This window comes from Colius striatus, chromosome 6 (assembly GCF_028858725.1).
Source record: "Colius striatus isolate bColStr4 chromosome 6, bColStr4.1.hap1, whole genome shotgun sequence".
In the NCBI taxonomy this organism is placed as follows: Eukaryota; Metazoa; Chordata; class Aves; order Coliiformes; family Coliidae; genus Colius; species Colius striatus.
In genome coordinates this window covers 30537308-30553839 of record NC_084764.1, presented here as the reverse complement: position 1 = coordinate 30553839, position 16532 = coordinate 30537308, and the positions used below count along the sequence as shown (strand labels likewise).

General features: G+C 43.0%; 1 long non-coding RNA gene across 1 annotated transcript in view; it reads left to right on the top strand.

The window, feature by feature from the left end:
* The first annotated feature begins 787 nt into the window (after positions 1-787).
* LOC133625605 (uncharacterized) overlaps positions 788-16532 on the top strand; it is a 53582-nt gene continuing 37837 nt past the window's right edge. Inside the window, exon 1 of the long non-coding RNA XR_009818857.1 lies at positions 788-856. This is a non-coding gene — a long non-coding RNA (uncharacterized LOC133625605). The remainder of the gene's footprint in view (positions 857-16532) is intronic.

Genomic DNA, 16532 nt, shown 5'->3' with positions numbered 1-16532 from the left:
AGGTGGCTTGCTGGCACCTGGTGAGAGAATGTGCTAGAAACCTCCTCCAAGGTTTAGCACTGCCCAGGGGGCTCCCGTAGCAAGTGATGATCGGAGAGCCCCGGGGCAGCACCTCTGTCCTTCAGCAGCGTTTCTCAGATTTCCCAAGACAACTCAACCTTTTCAGAAACACAGCCCTGCACCACCGTATGCAGCTCTGCCACACAGCTGTCGCTCCTAACCTGTAAAAATCGGGCTGTATTTCAACGTTCACCTACTTCTAATGCCTCCTCTGGTGGGTTTGGCTTTTTTGGGCTTGACTGGATGAGTGCCTTTCCCACCTGTTTAACTCCCCGGTTTGCGAGGGTCCCAGAGACCCTTCCGCGGCCTGGCCGCTCGCCACGCAGCGGCGGCACTGACGGGCTGGAACCGGCACTGACGGGCTGGAACCGGCACTGACGGGCTGGAACCGGCCCTGAGCGCCCACTCGGTGCCGCGGGACAGGCCGCGCGGCTGCGGGCGGGACACGGGCTCCTCCCGGCGGCGGCCGCGACGCCGCTCTGCAGGACCAGCCCCTTCCCCCGGGGGCCGGGCGGGCTGGGGGCGGTGTGTCCGGGCTGGCCGAGGGCCGTGTGTCGGGGCGGGCTGGGGGCGGTGTGTCGGGGCGGGCTGGGGGCGGTGTGTCGGGGCGGGCCGAGGGCCGTGTGTCGGGGTGGGCTGGGGGCGGTGTGTCCGGGCTGGCCGAGGGCCGTGTGTCGGGGCGGGCTGGGGGCGGTGTGTCACGGTGCTGTGCTGCGACGGGCAGGGGCCGTGCGGTGCCCGGTAGGGTGTAGCAGGCAGGGTTGTGCCACATCGTTGGGGGCTGTCGCGGCAAAATGTGAGCGGTGTTTTTTGTAAACCGGGATCGCAAGTTAAATCCTCATTGGGGCCGCGGAGTTTTTTGTGGTTTAGGTGTCACCACCCCGTCAGCAATGAGCTGAATTTGGGGGTGTTTTGGTAGCGGCTGACTAGATCTTGCGTGCAGGCTCCGTGGGCTTGTCATTAAGGGGAACGTTTCAAAACCAAACTGTCGGCAGAGTTTGATGTTATCAATAGTATCGGGCACCGAATTAACTCACGGCTGTGCTTTGTGCTAGCAGGAGAGTGGGGGGAACAACAAACCCTTTGGGAAGCAGCGTGCGGATGGCTGAGCGAAATATTTGTACAGCTCACAATTTCCCTGATGGGAGCTTTGGCAAAATGCTGTTAAAGGGTTTAAAAGGAACAAATTGCCCCTGAGTGGAGAATAAGCTGGACAGGATTATCTGACTCTTTACAGCTTGTCAGGCAAGCTGAGCTGTTGGTTTTATTTCTCTGAAGGAGGCTGGACAGAGGAGGTGTAATTATTGGGGGTTTTTTTAGGTTATAGAAAGAACTAGAAGCCTCAGCACAAACCCTCCTGAGCACCACACTATACAATTAAACATGTTTTCTCAAAATGCTCACGAGCAAGGCATTTAGCACTGCAAACCCCACAGCAATCGCTACCGACATCAGGCAGGGACATTAGTAGATGCGCTTTGGTGAGCGGAAAGGACAACAGCAGCCGCGCACACGCTGCGAGCGGCTCCGCGGGCTGTGGCAGAGCTGTTCAGCCGCCAGGCAGCTGCTCTGGGCTTTGGCTCCCTGTGTTGGAGGCTGCACTTGACGTGTTGAGAAACACATGGGCTGTGGCGCGGCACTGCAGCCTGTGTTACACCCTCCTGGCTGCTGTCACAGCTTCTCTCCAGCCTCCTTTCTCCGCTGCGAGTTAAGGGAAAGCTGCGGTGATGCACGGGGCTGCACAAGCAGCCACTGCAGTGGTGAGAGGAGCCAGGGCTGGCAGCCCGCTTCCCTCTTGTGGCAGGAGTTGTGCTGTGCCACAAGGCCCGAAAAGCATTTGACTTTGCTGTGCTTTGGGGCTCTTGCACGTAAGAATTTGCTTGGAATGACTCCTCGTTTGCAGCATCGCCTGCCCGTCCCGTCCCATCCAGGAGAACAGTGCCTGGCCCGAGTCTCGGCGTTCCCAGCTGTGATCCCAGCCGGTTCCTCGCTTCTGCGGTCGTGCCAGGGCCCTTGCAGCAGGTTCACGGGGGCGCTGATGAAACGCATCCCCTGAGAGGACCCGTTCCCCGGGTCCAGCGGTTTCGCTACGAGCAGCCCGAGCACTACCAGATCCTTGGGACGCCACAGCGGGTCTGAAGGAGCGGTCCCGTGTGCGCTTGTAAATGCCGTGCCGTTCGTTTCGTTCGCGGGATCACCCGGCGCGAACGCGCAGGAGCTGCCCGCGCAGCCGGGCCCGGCACAGCCCGCGCCGGGGCTGCCGGCCTGCAGGGGCCGAAGGGGCGATGGCGTCCGCAACGCTCGGCATCGCTCGGGGCGGCGCTCAGGGTCCGGCCGCTCCCCCGGAGCCGACGCAGCGTCTCGGGTGGGGGCGGCGCCGCCGACCTGCGCCGCCGCCTGCGGCCGCCAGGGGGAGACACGGCCCCGCGTCGCGCCGGCCGCGCCGCGTCGCTGCGGGGCCCGCGGGCGCCGCCGCAGGAGCCGCGTTGGCGGCTGTCGGTGCTGGGGGGGAGCCGCGTGTCAGGGCTGCGCTCCAGATGCTCAGCTGACCTTCACCAGCTCCGGCGGTGCGGCCAGTGATGACAGCACTGCAAAATATAACTTACGGCGTGCTTCTTCAAAGCGGGGCGGAGGGCCGGGAAGCGCTAACTCTGCTTTCACTTTGGACCCCTGGCAGAGCCCCTCAGAATCACCACGGGGTCTGGAAAGACGGAGAGCTTGGCACCGCTGCAAGGCATTCTGAGCTCATCTCGGGCGTGTTTCTCCTTGTTACAGTGTTTTTGTTGTGCTGTTTTGGTTTGTTTTCCAGGAAGTTGATACTCATCTCGCTCGGTTCAACAGCAGGAGGCCTTAGACAAGAAAAGCCTGTTCTCTTCACGAGTCCACTATTTTTCTTTCCAGATGTAACAAAAATTGACATGGCTAAGCGTGGCTTCCTGCAGTGTGGTAGTGTTTTTAACAATGAGAATAGGGAATCGAAGTTTCACCTGAGTGTGAAACCAGTTTAGCCAACAGAGGAAGAATGAAAGATACGCTCTTTCGGTATTCTACATGCTTTAATATTGCACAGATGCTGCCAAGACATCATACAGTGCTAAAAAACCCAAACAACCTCTGCCACCAAGCCCCAAGCACTTTCAAAATATAACATTAGTAAAGGATATTTCCATTTCTTTAGTCAGAAAAGAACTAAAGAAATTCTGGCTTGTGTTTCTGGACTTTCTACAAGACTTAAAGTTTGGATTTGTGCCAGTTAGGTAAAGCCAAAACATGAAAGTTGAGAGAGTTTTTTTCCTTACCTGATGCAAACACAGCCATCAAGAAACTCTTCAAATGTTTACTTGTAATAACTTAAGGTGTTAACAGTAACACCAAAAGGAAAAATATGTTTATTATCTAAAGATTATAGGTTTTAGTCAGAAGTTGATTCCATTCTTCTGGTTGCTAAAGCAACACAAAATTCCTAGTGCATGGCAAGCAATCATGCTCCTAGTCAGGCTTTTCCAGGAGATTCCACACTTCGTTGCCTGACCACTTATTTTGACAAGTTTAATGGTCCTGTTACTTTGTGTAGCCTTCATTCCATAGGGTGTCGGTGACAAATTTTCAAGAGTTCTTTGAAGAACTCTTGAAGAAAGAACTCTGAACACCACAATCACCAGCTATAACATTGATCCAGTACAGTATATACTGACCCCCAAACTGAGATGCTTTCTTGTCCCTTTTCCTTCTCCTCTGTCAAAAAATCTCTTCCTTTTGAAAGAAAGTAATTAAAATACTGTTGTTTAAGACTAGATGCAAGCCAAATCCATCCCCAGATGAAGTGAGAGCTCAGTGAGTTAGGACATTGAATGATGATGCAAGGCAATCTTTACAGGGGAGCAGCAGTAGATAAATCTGTGCTTACTGGCATTCTTGGCAGAAGACTGTATTTCTGAGCCAGTTAGCTGTGGATGGAGGGACGACTAATGAACCCATGTGGCTTCCGGGATGGATGTTATTTACTGTGATTTTAGCATATGAGTAAGGATGCTTAAAAAGAACAGAAGCCTCTTTGGTAGTAGTGAGAAAGTGCAGGTGAACTAAATCCTTCAGTATTGCCTGGAGAGTGTTGTGTCTCAAAGAAAAATATGTGATATATTTTCAGGGAATCTTTCCCAACACTTGAAGAATAGAAGAAAAACAAACAGAAATGTCTTACTGTCATTCCTCAAGATTAATTTTCATTCACTTTGATTATATTTTAATATCAATGTCTAACTGTAGGTTTTGGTGGTGCACTTCAGTAGAGAGACGTTAGATAAAATGTGGCCTAAGATAAAACATGACCTTATTTTCCATTCTGTTTATAATCTAATGATGGGAACATGAGGTCCTGGCAGTACAGAATCTAGGCACAATGCAATAAATCTGGATATAATGAAATGCATAGAGCAATAGAGGGGAGAGTCCTTTAAAAAAATTGTGTATGTGTTATCTGTTATGACTTGGGAATGGATGAAAAAGATCAAGAGAGCTGGAGTTTAGAAAGAATAGAAGAACTGTTCAATTAGACTCTATTTATCTTATATATAGACCAAAAAAAGCCTTGCTAACTGCACTAAACTCAATTGACCCTTCGGATTATGACAATATTTCTGGTTTTCAGGTGACCAAAAATTAGTATGTAAGTAGAACTAGTCTTAGGGACAGTGTGAAACTTCAGTAAGATTTAGAAATGTGACCTTAAAGTATTGGTAAAAATAAGAAGATAATTCCACTTCCTTGCCTGTTTCTCTAGGACCGTTTCTCTAAATTTATCAGTTCCATCGTACTTTAATATGAACATAAATTAATGCAGAGACTGTAAATGGGGAGCTTCTATCATAAAACATGGATGATATCAACTGTGCCAACTGCTATTCAAAGAAGAGAGGCTGCTTTGCTGACAACAGAGCAGGCTGAACACTACCTAATGCGTATATCTGATAATCTCTCAGACAGACCCAGTGCCTAGGCTTCTCACGAGTAAAGCACATTCATTCCTTCTGTAGAGAAACAGAGGAGTTGTTCCTTTTGGTCACCAAGTTACAGGCTATTTTTTGACAAGAATGCTGTTACTTGGAATCTCCCTGCTGTATCTGTGAGACTTGCTAATGACTGTGGTGCCTGCACATGTAAACAGTCTCAAATCATGATATGTTCCCTCCTGAAAAGAGGCTACGAATATGTCTCCTCATTCCCTTCAGAGGACTGGCACAGTTGATGGCTTCTCCACAGCAAGAATTTAATCCATAACAAAAGCCATTTGTAACAGAAATTAATAAAGAGCAAACCCACAAGGAGGAGTATTTCTCACTGCATGTGGCAGCTGTGTGGAGGCAGCTGTCTCTACCAGAACGCTAATGTTTTTCAGATCGATAAAACACAGCATTGGAAAGCCATACAGTTGAACAATGGGATAAAGAGACTAATTTAAACATGATCACATCCCTCTGTAGAGGCTTCCTCAAGATAAGGATGTAAAGCTTCTATGTTTAAATTACAATGAAAGTACCATCTATTTTTATTTTAAATAAGTAACATCAAAAAGCTTAAATTTAAGACACTGACCTGGAGATTAGAAACTCCTCAGCTATTTATAACTTTTAAAGCATTGAGTGATGTGGGTATTGCATTTTGTTTGAGCTTGTCATTTTAGAATTCTCTGTGTAAGAACTTGGGATGAGCATATTTAATTTGCAGCGATGAACTTGCAGTTACTACTTGTAAGTTGTTTTCTTCTAGAAGCTAAATGCAAAAAGAACCCAGGAACTGACTACATTATGAATGTGCACCATACTTGCAGAAGTGGGCTTTTGTGAAATTTACTGATAGTGGGAAGAGTAAAACCAGAGGATCTTCAATATGTAAGGTTTTTTTTAGTCTTGGATTTGCAAAGAAACAGTAATATTTGCACCCAGCTGTCATTGTGGGTGTTATTTGTATTATAGATTGTTCTTGGGTTTTTTGATCATTACTCAGTTAAACTGTAAATGTTTTTAGTAGATCAGAAAGAGTTTTGCTATCTAGTGCAGAGCGCTCTTTCTTTGGCAACATACTCTTCAGTCAGCAGGCTACTAAGAAGAGGTGTGAGAAAACTCTCCTTGCTGCTTTTGTTTTGAACAAAAGGGTTTTTCCTATGATATTTTTATTTTTCCTTATATTTAATGAGTTTCCTGGGCTCTGCAGATCTATTTTCCCATGAGGCTGATGGAAATGCTGATATATTTGGGTCCTCTTTCAATGACTAATAGCAGCTGTTATTCAGTGTAAAACTTCAAAACATGACAATCTGCATGTGCAGCAGGTCTCCAGGGCAGTCAGATGGGGGTGTGACAGCAGAATGTTCACCTTGCACAGAAGGGCCATTTGAGTCTGCTAGATGTTTTGAATTAACCAGGCTGGATTTACTGGAGAATAAAGCTTGTTCAGATAATTAACTGCATAATAACTACAGGCTCTTTATGAGCAGAAGAGCAGGAAGAAAACTGGAAAACACTGCCATTACTGTACTGAAATCACCTGGCTGCCACTTGAAAAGATTTCTGCTGAGTTCTGGCCTGAGCAGTGTGACTCTTCTCTCAGCTCTGTGTACTCAGAGGGGAAACATGTCTGTTTTTGGGGGGTTTTTGTTTGAAAATGAGTCCATATTTCAAAGGCCGTGAGGCAACTTTTGTTTTGACATTGATGTGGTTCTTGGAAATGGTGAAATGCCTGAGTGAGTTGTAACTTGTCCATGTCAGGTACCAGTATCTGGGAAAATGCAGCGATCGGGAGTTCAGAAGCTTGACATCCATGTCAGTCTAGCACCACAGACTGGCTTTTTCAGCCCAAACTGATCCTTTCATGCTTTGCTCCAGCTGTACCTATGACTGGTTTTTGGAAGCCTGAGCTCACCAAGTCCGATGTACAGCCAGTGATGCTGAGCAGGTTGTTCAGGGATCATACTTCCCATTTGGTGAAGCAATTTGCTTGTTCCAGATTTGAGCCAGGGAGAAACCAAAAATATGGGCTTTGTGGATGATAAGGGAGTTCGTGTTTTATGGAGAACTTGAGCCTTGAGAGAGCACAGCAGCAGAGATGTAACTGAAGACTGTGCTAGCTGTGACGTGCTGCAACACCACTGCTGCTTGTTTAGCTTAAAAATGTCAGTCAGCTAATTAGTTCAGCCAAGCTTTTCAAAACATTGTCTGTGAGGTTATTATAATTAAAGTGCTAACACAAATAGCCCACATTTTTAGTTCTGAGCAGCAGAGAAAAAAGTCTCAACACAGGGCTGAGTCCAAACCTGATAGAAACTGTGCAGATAAACCCTTGACATCAGTCAGGGATTTTTAATGCCTAGTTTTCACTGTGATTTTTATCATCTACCCCATTCTGCATAGCTTGCTTAGCACGACAGCGTTGTCTGCTCAGTTTCTCTCCAGACAGCTGATGAAAAAGCAGACTGCTGAAGTATTACAGGTGTCCCTCATAAACTGGGGCTGTAGCAGTGTACCACACTAGATAGTGCCAGGCTGTGTTCCAGCTGTGCTTCAGGGATGGAGGAACTTTCTGTGCAGCTGTGCAGGAGAATTAGTGACTGCATTCAAGCATAGCAACATCAATCACGAAGAATCAAGTCTTGCTCCTCCCCTCAGAGCTGCAAAGTGCCAGGAGCCATCTGCCCTCAAATTCAGTTGATGAACGCATCTGAGGAAATGTCAGGCTGGTTCAGGCAAACCTAATACTCCTAAAGCACTACTGACAGGAACCTGTATCTCATCCAGCCCTGAGTGATGCTGATATAACAGCTCAAGCCTCTGGTCCAGCATGTCTTTTATCCATTCCTCTGTCCTCCTCTGGGCTTTCCACACATCTTTACTCTCTTGGCTTCATGCTGCTTTGTCTGTTCATTTGCATTTGTCTCTTATTATTCTAATCTGCTTTTTAAAAGCTGATCTTTAGATCAATTTGTTGCTTTATCCCACTGCAGCAGCCCTTAGATGTGTGTTTCTAATACACTCTCACAGAAAAGTTCAATCTTTTTTTTGAAAACAATGCACCCCCCCAAATAGATTTTCCTGTGATTGTTTATCAGTTTCATTTTTTTGCAAGACATTTATATCCCACTACTCTTACATTTCCAGTGTTGTTTAATGTTCAGCTAGGTTTTTCTGCTTCCTCATGGGTTCAATTTCCTTTTGGCTAAGAGAATCTAGGTGAAGATGTAATGTAGCTGGACAATTAGCCACTAAAAATAGTGTGCTAAAGGTCTAGGCAATAGAAAGACCTCTATAAACATCAGATTTACTGATGATGTGGATTCAGACTGACTAGTTTGTTAATCCTCAGTACTCTGCTAAACGATTTACCAAGGCTGCTTTTTAATAAATCTTCCTGAAGCAACTATATTCTGCTATCAACAATCCCTAAACTTTTAAATACAGTTGCCCACTGTGGTCTAGAGGGTTAAGTTTGAAATAAAATCCTAAAGTAAGATAACGGTGATATCTATATTGTCTTGTCTCGTAAAATTTATGCCATATTTGGTTAAGTCAAAAGGACATCAGCATCAGTTATTTAATGGCAATTGAATTTAAGTCATGTAACTGAGTAGGTGAAATTACTGTCCAGTGGGACTGAGTTACTAGAATCTGACACTTACTTCATTCAGCTATACCTCTTGGTTCAGCTTTTTTTGTCATTCAAGTAAAAGCAATATCAATTCACTTACACTCTGGTCTCAGGAGCAAGGAGTGATGGTGGGAAACCTTGCAGACACTGAGAGATGTTGGCCCAAACTAGGTTTTTCTTTTTCCTGAGGCTTCCAAAGCATAATAACAATGCAACATGCCAGCTAATGTAAGGGATGATGAGACCTGTTCTCTTGATTAGGCTTACTTATTGAAAAATTAGTGAAGGATTGTTAGCTGCATTCCGAATTATTATCTGTGGCAATAAAATTATTAACAGTTGAGCTTTAAAAAGACAGTCAATTAATTAGTTCAGGAGAACTATTGAAAACCCTGTCTTTTAGGTTATAATTAAATTCCTAATATACATAGCTTATATTTCAAACTTAAGTTCTAGTGTAGCTTGGTCCATGCAAGTTGGCAAATGCCAGGCCCTTGCAATATGACAAAAAGCAATCCAGAGGCCTTTTTTACTAAAGCTGATGAAAGAATTCACTGAATTTTTAGTCACAAGAGGCATCTGAGGGTGCATGGACAAAGAGAAATAAGTGCTACAGAGGAAGGACTGATTGAATCCAGAGATCAGGCATGCATTCACATTAGCAAATTCCTGAGCTACATCTCATTCCTAACCAGGTCTTGGTATGAACAATAGTGAACTTTTTAGTGCCTCAGGGGCTGCTTCTGTCTGTTACTTCGACACTCAGTCAGTACACAGCATGGTGGGGAAAAAAAAAAGCTACTCACTGTCTTTATCAACTTAACTCACAGACTCTTTTTACATCAGCATTTTTGTCATTGCTACTAATGAATGAGGGAAGGGACACACTGAAGAAGATTTCTTCAGAGTGCTAGAAGTGGACAAAAACAGAGTCTTTCTCTTTCCTTTCCTGTTGACTTCTTGACTGCTTTCTAATATGTTTCTGCTGGGCTACTGCCTCTCCTACTACAGTTCATTTCTAGCTAAGAGTGGCTTTGGCTAGAGGACAATTTGGCATAACAAGTTTAGACTCTTCTTCCCCTCCAAGCCTCACAGAACAAATGATATTTCACATACAGTTGTTTTGTTAATGGAGATGGTATTACTTTGATGGGGGATGCAGAAGCAAATTTGATAAGACACCTTGCTGTTAACTCAAAGGTGATGAATATGGGCTGTAGTCTGGACTTGTGATGAAGATTCTTCCCTTCCCTACTCTCCACTCTTATAAAAATGAGAGCAGGAATCTAGGAATCTAAAGATCTCATAACACTTGCTGTTTGATATAGGGAAGCCATCTGCCATTACACCTTTGTTTAGCCGGTTGTTAATTACAGGCATTCTGCCTTTACACTGTTTGCCTTTGGATTAAATCTTACCCGTTTTTTGAGTTTTCCCTTTAGACAAGCTCTTAGGTGACAGGTGACTCTTGCTCATAACCTTATTTCTGTGACACCACAAAGGCTGCAAGCAGAACCTATAGCTCAGTTTCTACTTGAACTTAAATCAGATAAAGTAAGTTATAATTTAAAACTCTCCTGAGGGAGAGATTAGTCTTGCACGGTCTAGTAGCTGTCCCTGACCTTGCTTATTGAAAAAAAATGACCCACAGGAAAGCTGATGGAAAAAGAAGCATTTAAGTCACAGTATATTTATTATTAAATACGTGTTTTTACCTCATGATAAGAACAGAGCCTATTACTTGCTTTTATTAGTAAAGGACTAATAAAAGCCTAGGTAATTTTAGGAAAGATGTAGAAAAATATAGTAGACTACATCCAATGTAATACAGGGCTAAGGCACATAGAATCCAACCCAATGTGATCCAATTAACTATGGCAGCCTGTCAGCTAACGGGGACTGCATATATGCCTCAGTTGCTCAGTTCATGTATCTCAGTTGCTGATGATCAGTAACTTAGGAATATAATAATAAGTACTTATTGATACTCCTTGTAAACAAACGGACATGTGCAAAATAATGCATGTTGTGTTATTTAAAAAACCCTCTTCATTCTTCCCAGGTTATTTTATGGGAATTTAATATATATAAAAATTTAGGACTTGTGGTTAATGCCCTGAAAGTATCAATTCAATCACTGTGAACTACTGTAAATAGATTATTGTACGATCTGTGAATCGGTGAACATTTTTATAAAGTCATAGTTACTTCAAATGAAAATCAGTAAAGACCAGCTGGATGAATTTATATGGCATGTGCCTTTCCCATCTGGGACTAAGCATTACCAGACATTCATCACAGGGCCAGCATGACCAGATTGCATTGATTTGCTGTACCTCAGAGATATAAGACAGGTACTTGTTGTTTTCCTTTGTACTGACATGCTGAACAAGGTGCATTTTGAGGTGCCCTCTGAGAGTGCCATTTTTTCTACCTGCCAAAGTCATAGAATCTGCAGGCCAAAGGGTAGCAGGGAAGTGAAACTCAGCTGTAGCTAGATGCCAGAGTGATGTAGCACAATACTAACCACTATTTCCTAGGAATACTTTGGTTTATAGAAGGAGATGAAACTGCTAATTGCAGTGACAGTTGCTGACAACCAGAGTCACTGCAACTCAGTTGTGGCTGCTTCCTTCTGCCCTGAGAATACAGTCACCCAGCGGAGGCAGAGAACTGGCTTAGTGACGTCTTCCCTGCAGAGATGCTTTAGTGCTTCTAGACTAACCATCTGTCTTGAACTCCATCAGTTTGTACTATGATAGACATAGGTATGGTCTGGCACATTTCCTCTGTATAGGGCTGCTCTCGCTGCTGGCTAGAAATCACCCCTTCCCATGACAAGTGTCCTGAGAACTGTCCTGAGAAATGAAGCTTCTTACTGTGAAGAATTTCAATATTTCAAAAGCTGGCACAATTTCAAACTGGAATGAGAATACTGTTGACTATTATTTGAGCAGGCCTTTTCCACAGCTGACAGGCTTATTTTATGATGATATAATAAAGACCACATTCCCTGACTTTGCTTGTGGAGAAGGTTGTCTAAGACTGCAGTAATTTCACTAAACTGAACATCCATTACCTCAACTACCTTCCTCCATCCAAAAGATGGCTGTTTGTTGTTATATTTATGTCTCTAGATGCCTGTACACAGATTGTTTCACATTTTGTTGTGATATCTTTCCAGGTCTTAAGCTGACTAGCCTAAAATTTTCCAGCTTCTCCTTTTCCCTTTCTGCAGAAGAGGACTGTAACTGTTCTCATCAGTCCTCTGTGTGTCCTCAAAAGAGTCCACTTTTTTAAAAAAATTGTTTGTTAAACTTGTAAGGTAAATTTCAGGAAGCTTTGTTATCATGCATATGTGTCTCAGCTAAGTACTTGCTAGCTGTTCTCTCCTGATTCTAGCCAGTGTTCCAGACCACTGAAATGTCTTAAGAATTTGGTCACAGATACTCTCTTTATAAAGGCTCATGTGCTGAACACTTTGTCCTTTTACATTCCTTCATGCATTTTTCACCATTCCTGCTCAAGACCAGTGCAAATACTCTCCCATCTTTTATCCTGAATGTATTTATGAAAGCTTTTCTCACTGCCTTTTATGTCCTTTGCTGGTTGCAGCTCATTTTATGCCTCAGAATTTCTGATGCTATCTGCAAATCACTTTAAAATATGTTCTGTGAGTGTCTGTGTTTCCATTTTTAAACATTTTAAAAAATTATTTTTAGGTCATTAGCAAGCTTTTGATGTTCTTGATATTGAACATTTACAATACTTCTTATCTGTCCTCTGATAACCCACTATTTTTTCAATACAGAACACTGTTGTATCTTATTCTAAAAATGTCAAAAGGGTATTTCAACACTGGCTGAACTTTTTTTTCAGTTTTATTCTATAAAAATGAATCATAGCAAATCAATCCCATTTCAGAAGAATGTGGATTTTGACAGACTGCATGTAAGACTAAAATAAGATTTCATCAAACTTCTTGCAGCCAACTGCTATTTTAATACTAGTGTTTCAAAAATGGACAATGTCCACAAGAACAGGAGAAAAGAAAGAGGAGATGAAAACGGTCTGAATATATCTAACATGGCAAGAACATCAGATAGTGCTCCATTACAGCAGTGCCATTGAAGACTTACTGGCAATAGAGATCTGGCAAAGAAATCCCTTCTTGCCTTCTGCAGAATAAAAGTACACATGGGAGATCCATATTGAGGAACAAGCATGCTGCCCTAGGGCCATTTGCTTGGAGAATGCAGATTATTAGGACTGTGGTACCAGATGGCAGAGCTGTAAAACCTTTTCTATATGCCCTAGTTATCCCTGATAATCTGCCAGGCCTGGTTTATAGGTGAACTATGTACCCTTCTCCTGGTCAAAAACTTGTGTTTCTTGTTTCTAGCTAAGTGGTGATTTGACAAAGAACCAATCAGTCAGAACTGTCAAAATAGTTGAAAATGCTTTCCTGGAAACAGTAGAGCTTAGGCCCAATAGATGTGTATCCGATTTTTACATATGAATCATCTTTGGAAATCGGTTATGCTATTCTTTATTTCTTGAATAGGCTGTATAACTGAATAACTGTAGCTTGTTACAATCTGTGCTAGATCCATACTCTGAAGATTCACTCTACTGCTGAACTCAACCACAATGATTAAGCAGTCACAGGACCTCACCCACAATGAACTCTGTGTCTTAATTTGGCATGGCAGAGTGTTTGTTGATTTGCTTTCATAGAGGTATGTGGAGCCCCACAGTCCAGCTATCCTCAGCCTCAAGAGCTGTGCTGACTCCCTAGATAAGTTAAGGACATCCTCTCACAGACCACCTCTGTTCTGACCTTCAGAGATACTCTGATCTTTCAAAGACTAGAAAAGTTTCAGTAAGTTTCACAAATTTTTGTAAAAGCTCTTTTAAATTCAAACCATTTTCCTGGTAGATATAGCGCATGGAACATAGAGCTCTAAAGACAACCCATGGCCAAAACCTGCAAAATCATCTCTAGGTTTTGGTATCTTATTTGAGAGAACTTGTACTAAGAGTCTTATACAAATTATAGTCTTCCTACTGCTTTGGCTAAGTCCAGAAATTTGTTTCAAATGGATTTCCCTGAGGTTTTTCTTCACTCCGCCAATTCCAATTCTCTGTGATGATTACAGCAGAAAAGCATCATTAGTAAATCAGTAGTGTTTGGCAGGCTGTCTTCATTCTCCTGCTAGGGCAGAGTTCTCCTGTCATCAATAGTCCCATCAGTCTTCTCATACTTCACAGCAGATGCTGAGGCACAGTGTTGAGCTCTTCTAAACAAATTATGTGATCCAGTTGGATGCAGTCTTCTTAGAAGAGCAGACCCTATGACTCATTCTGGTGGCTGGGGAGAGGCAAATGCCACCAACTCACTCTGATGACGCTATCTCAATCCCAGAGGTGACAGAAGAAGATGAAATATATATGTGCACTCGTACTGTGCAGCTTGGCAGGACAGGATGGTGTCAAGGGCCCAGGGCTGGGCACTCTGGAAAGCTATAGCAGTGGAGAGCAGACCATCCTGAGCAGGCTCAGCTGGGTTAATTCTCCTTACAGGCTTTATGCAGTCTATGAGCCAAAGGCTGAGCTTTTTCTGATGTAACTGCAAGTACAGAGTAACAAACATAAGTTATAGGCATATGAAGAGTTGAGGACAGACTGAGTATATTGGCTTCTACAGATATTTCAGACTGTCAGAGGAACACTGTATGATTGACACAAAGCAAAAGGTGTTTTTTTCCTCAGAGAATGTGAACAGTAAGTGTTAATAACGTCCAGTTCTGCTAATTCTCAGATCAGTTTGTGTGAAAATACAGAAGAAGTAGAGGTGTTCTCAGCCAGCCCAGTGTGGTGATCAGTACATAGCAAATTGCATCAACGTGGCGGTAACTTCTTGTAATTATAACAAGGCATTCCAGGACTCACATTACGATAGATATTGCCACTTCTGAGGGCATTTGTTTTTTATTCAGACACTCAGCTTTGCCTCATGCTTTGAAAATGAACTTGAAGCAGACTGACATTTGACACAGCTCATGACCTGGTGTGTCTTAGCTCTGAATTTCAAACCAGCTGTGTCTTAGCTCACTGCTCAAAGCAGCTGATATTATCAGACTGCTGTATAGTTTAGGCCAGATGGGACTCAGCTGAGTTTCTTGGAACAGCTGGCATCTCGGTTGAAATAATTCTTGCAGCTAATCAGAGAAAGCTCGAAAGATCAAATTAAAAAATAAATACAGGCAGAAATCTGAAGCCTTTTGCATTTCTCTGGCTGGAATTATGTTTGCTTTTCTGACTGGCCTCAGATTGTTTGGCCTTTTTTTTTTTTTTTATTATTATATTGCTCCCCAGCTCTACCATGTCTTAAAATATTTGTCCTAGTCTTAAAGTCTAAAAGTACTTACACTGTAAGAGCTTAAGACAAATACCAAGGCTACATGCTAAAAGGTTACACATTGTGGAAACAAAGCTAAGTTGGGGTTAAGATGAGAGAAATGTGGGCATAAAGAGTAAGATACTGAAGGAAAGGAAAAGGATGTTTACAGGGACTTTGAAAATAGTACATTAAAGGAAACATTCGTTGTGCCTGAGTTTTGGATCTAGAGCTTATGCTGAAGCTGGTCAGAATCATCTGCTTCTGTGAGTAATGCTCAGTCTTGAGTAGTATAAGGTCTCCCTGCTCTTGATAAATTTCTGCTTTTGCAGATTGTTGACTTATGCTTGCTTATTTTCTAGGAGAGTTTAGCTATGGGTGCTGATCAGTTTAGTGAAATGCCAACAAATTGTTTGTGTGCCTCTGTCAAAAACTGCCTTGTGCTGACACAGAAATGTTCTTCTCAGGCTCCAAACAGTCTCCAATCTCAAGTGTCTAGGCACTTCTAGTTCGTTTTGATAGTACTCTGATATCATTGGGCTGTGACTGCAGGTCAGCAAAATGGAGGTAAGGGTCTTGAATATGATTAAATACAGTAGGCAGAATATGCCATGTAATACTTTTTCTAGTAAAAACATTGAAGTATGGGTCTCCACTGGCCATTGAAAATCAGGTGAAGAAAACATGAGTAATGTGTTTTCTGTTTCTTCCTGACTGGAGCCTGTCAGTTCTCCACAGGTCTATATTGTTCATCATGGATAGAGCTCCTCAAAATGAAGTCCTCCAGGCTATGCAAGTGGAATGGAATGAAACCAAAACAGTCCTATTAAGCATACAAATATTTGATTTTGTGAGTGAAATGCATTACTTCCTTGCTCACAAATCAAAGGTCTATTTGCACTTTAAAAAGTATATATAGTGAGGTTTAAATCTGATGGCTGTTGTTGCCTCTCACCTTGGTGCTGAATTAATTGTACTCATGTGCTAAGAGAGGGGAACAAGAAATAGCAACTGACCTCCAAAATATCTTTTCTGATATGTATATCTACCCTGTATTCCCTTAGTTATCACTAAAAAAAGATGTTTCAAATGGATTTAGTTACTTGATAAGAACCAAACCTCTTAGGATTATCTGACTTGACTGTTTTCCCTTCACTTCAGAACTTCTAGAGGTGATTTGTTTTATCTTGTAGCTGTTATTAGCTGATTAGCCTTGATCACATTCAAAAGCAATGTGAAATTTTTCACCACAGAGCATGTCTTCGAGTTTTTGGTTATTTTTGTGTATAACACAAGCTGATAAAAACTGCAGTTGAAAAGAAGGAAAATGGTGAATGTAGAATAAAAATGTGTTCTTTAGATGATCTTTGCAGCACAAGCTGAAATAGTTTTGACAGAGCGTTTAAAGAGACATGAAATAGGAATGTGGAAAATG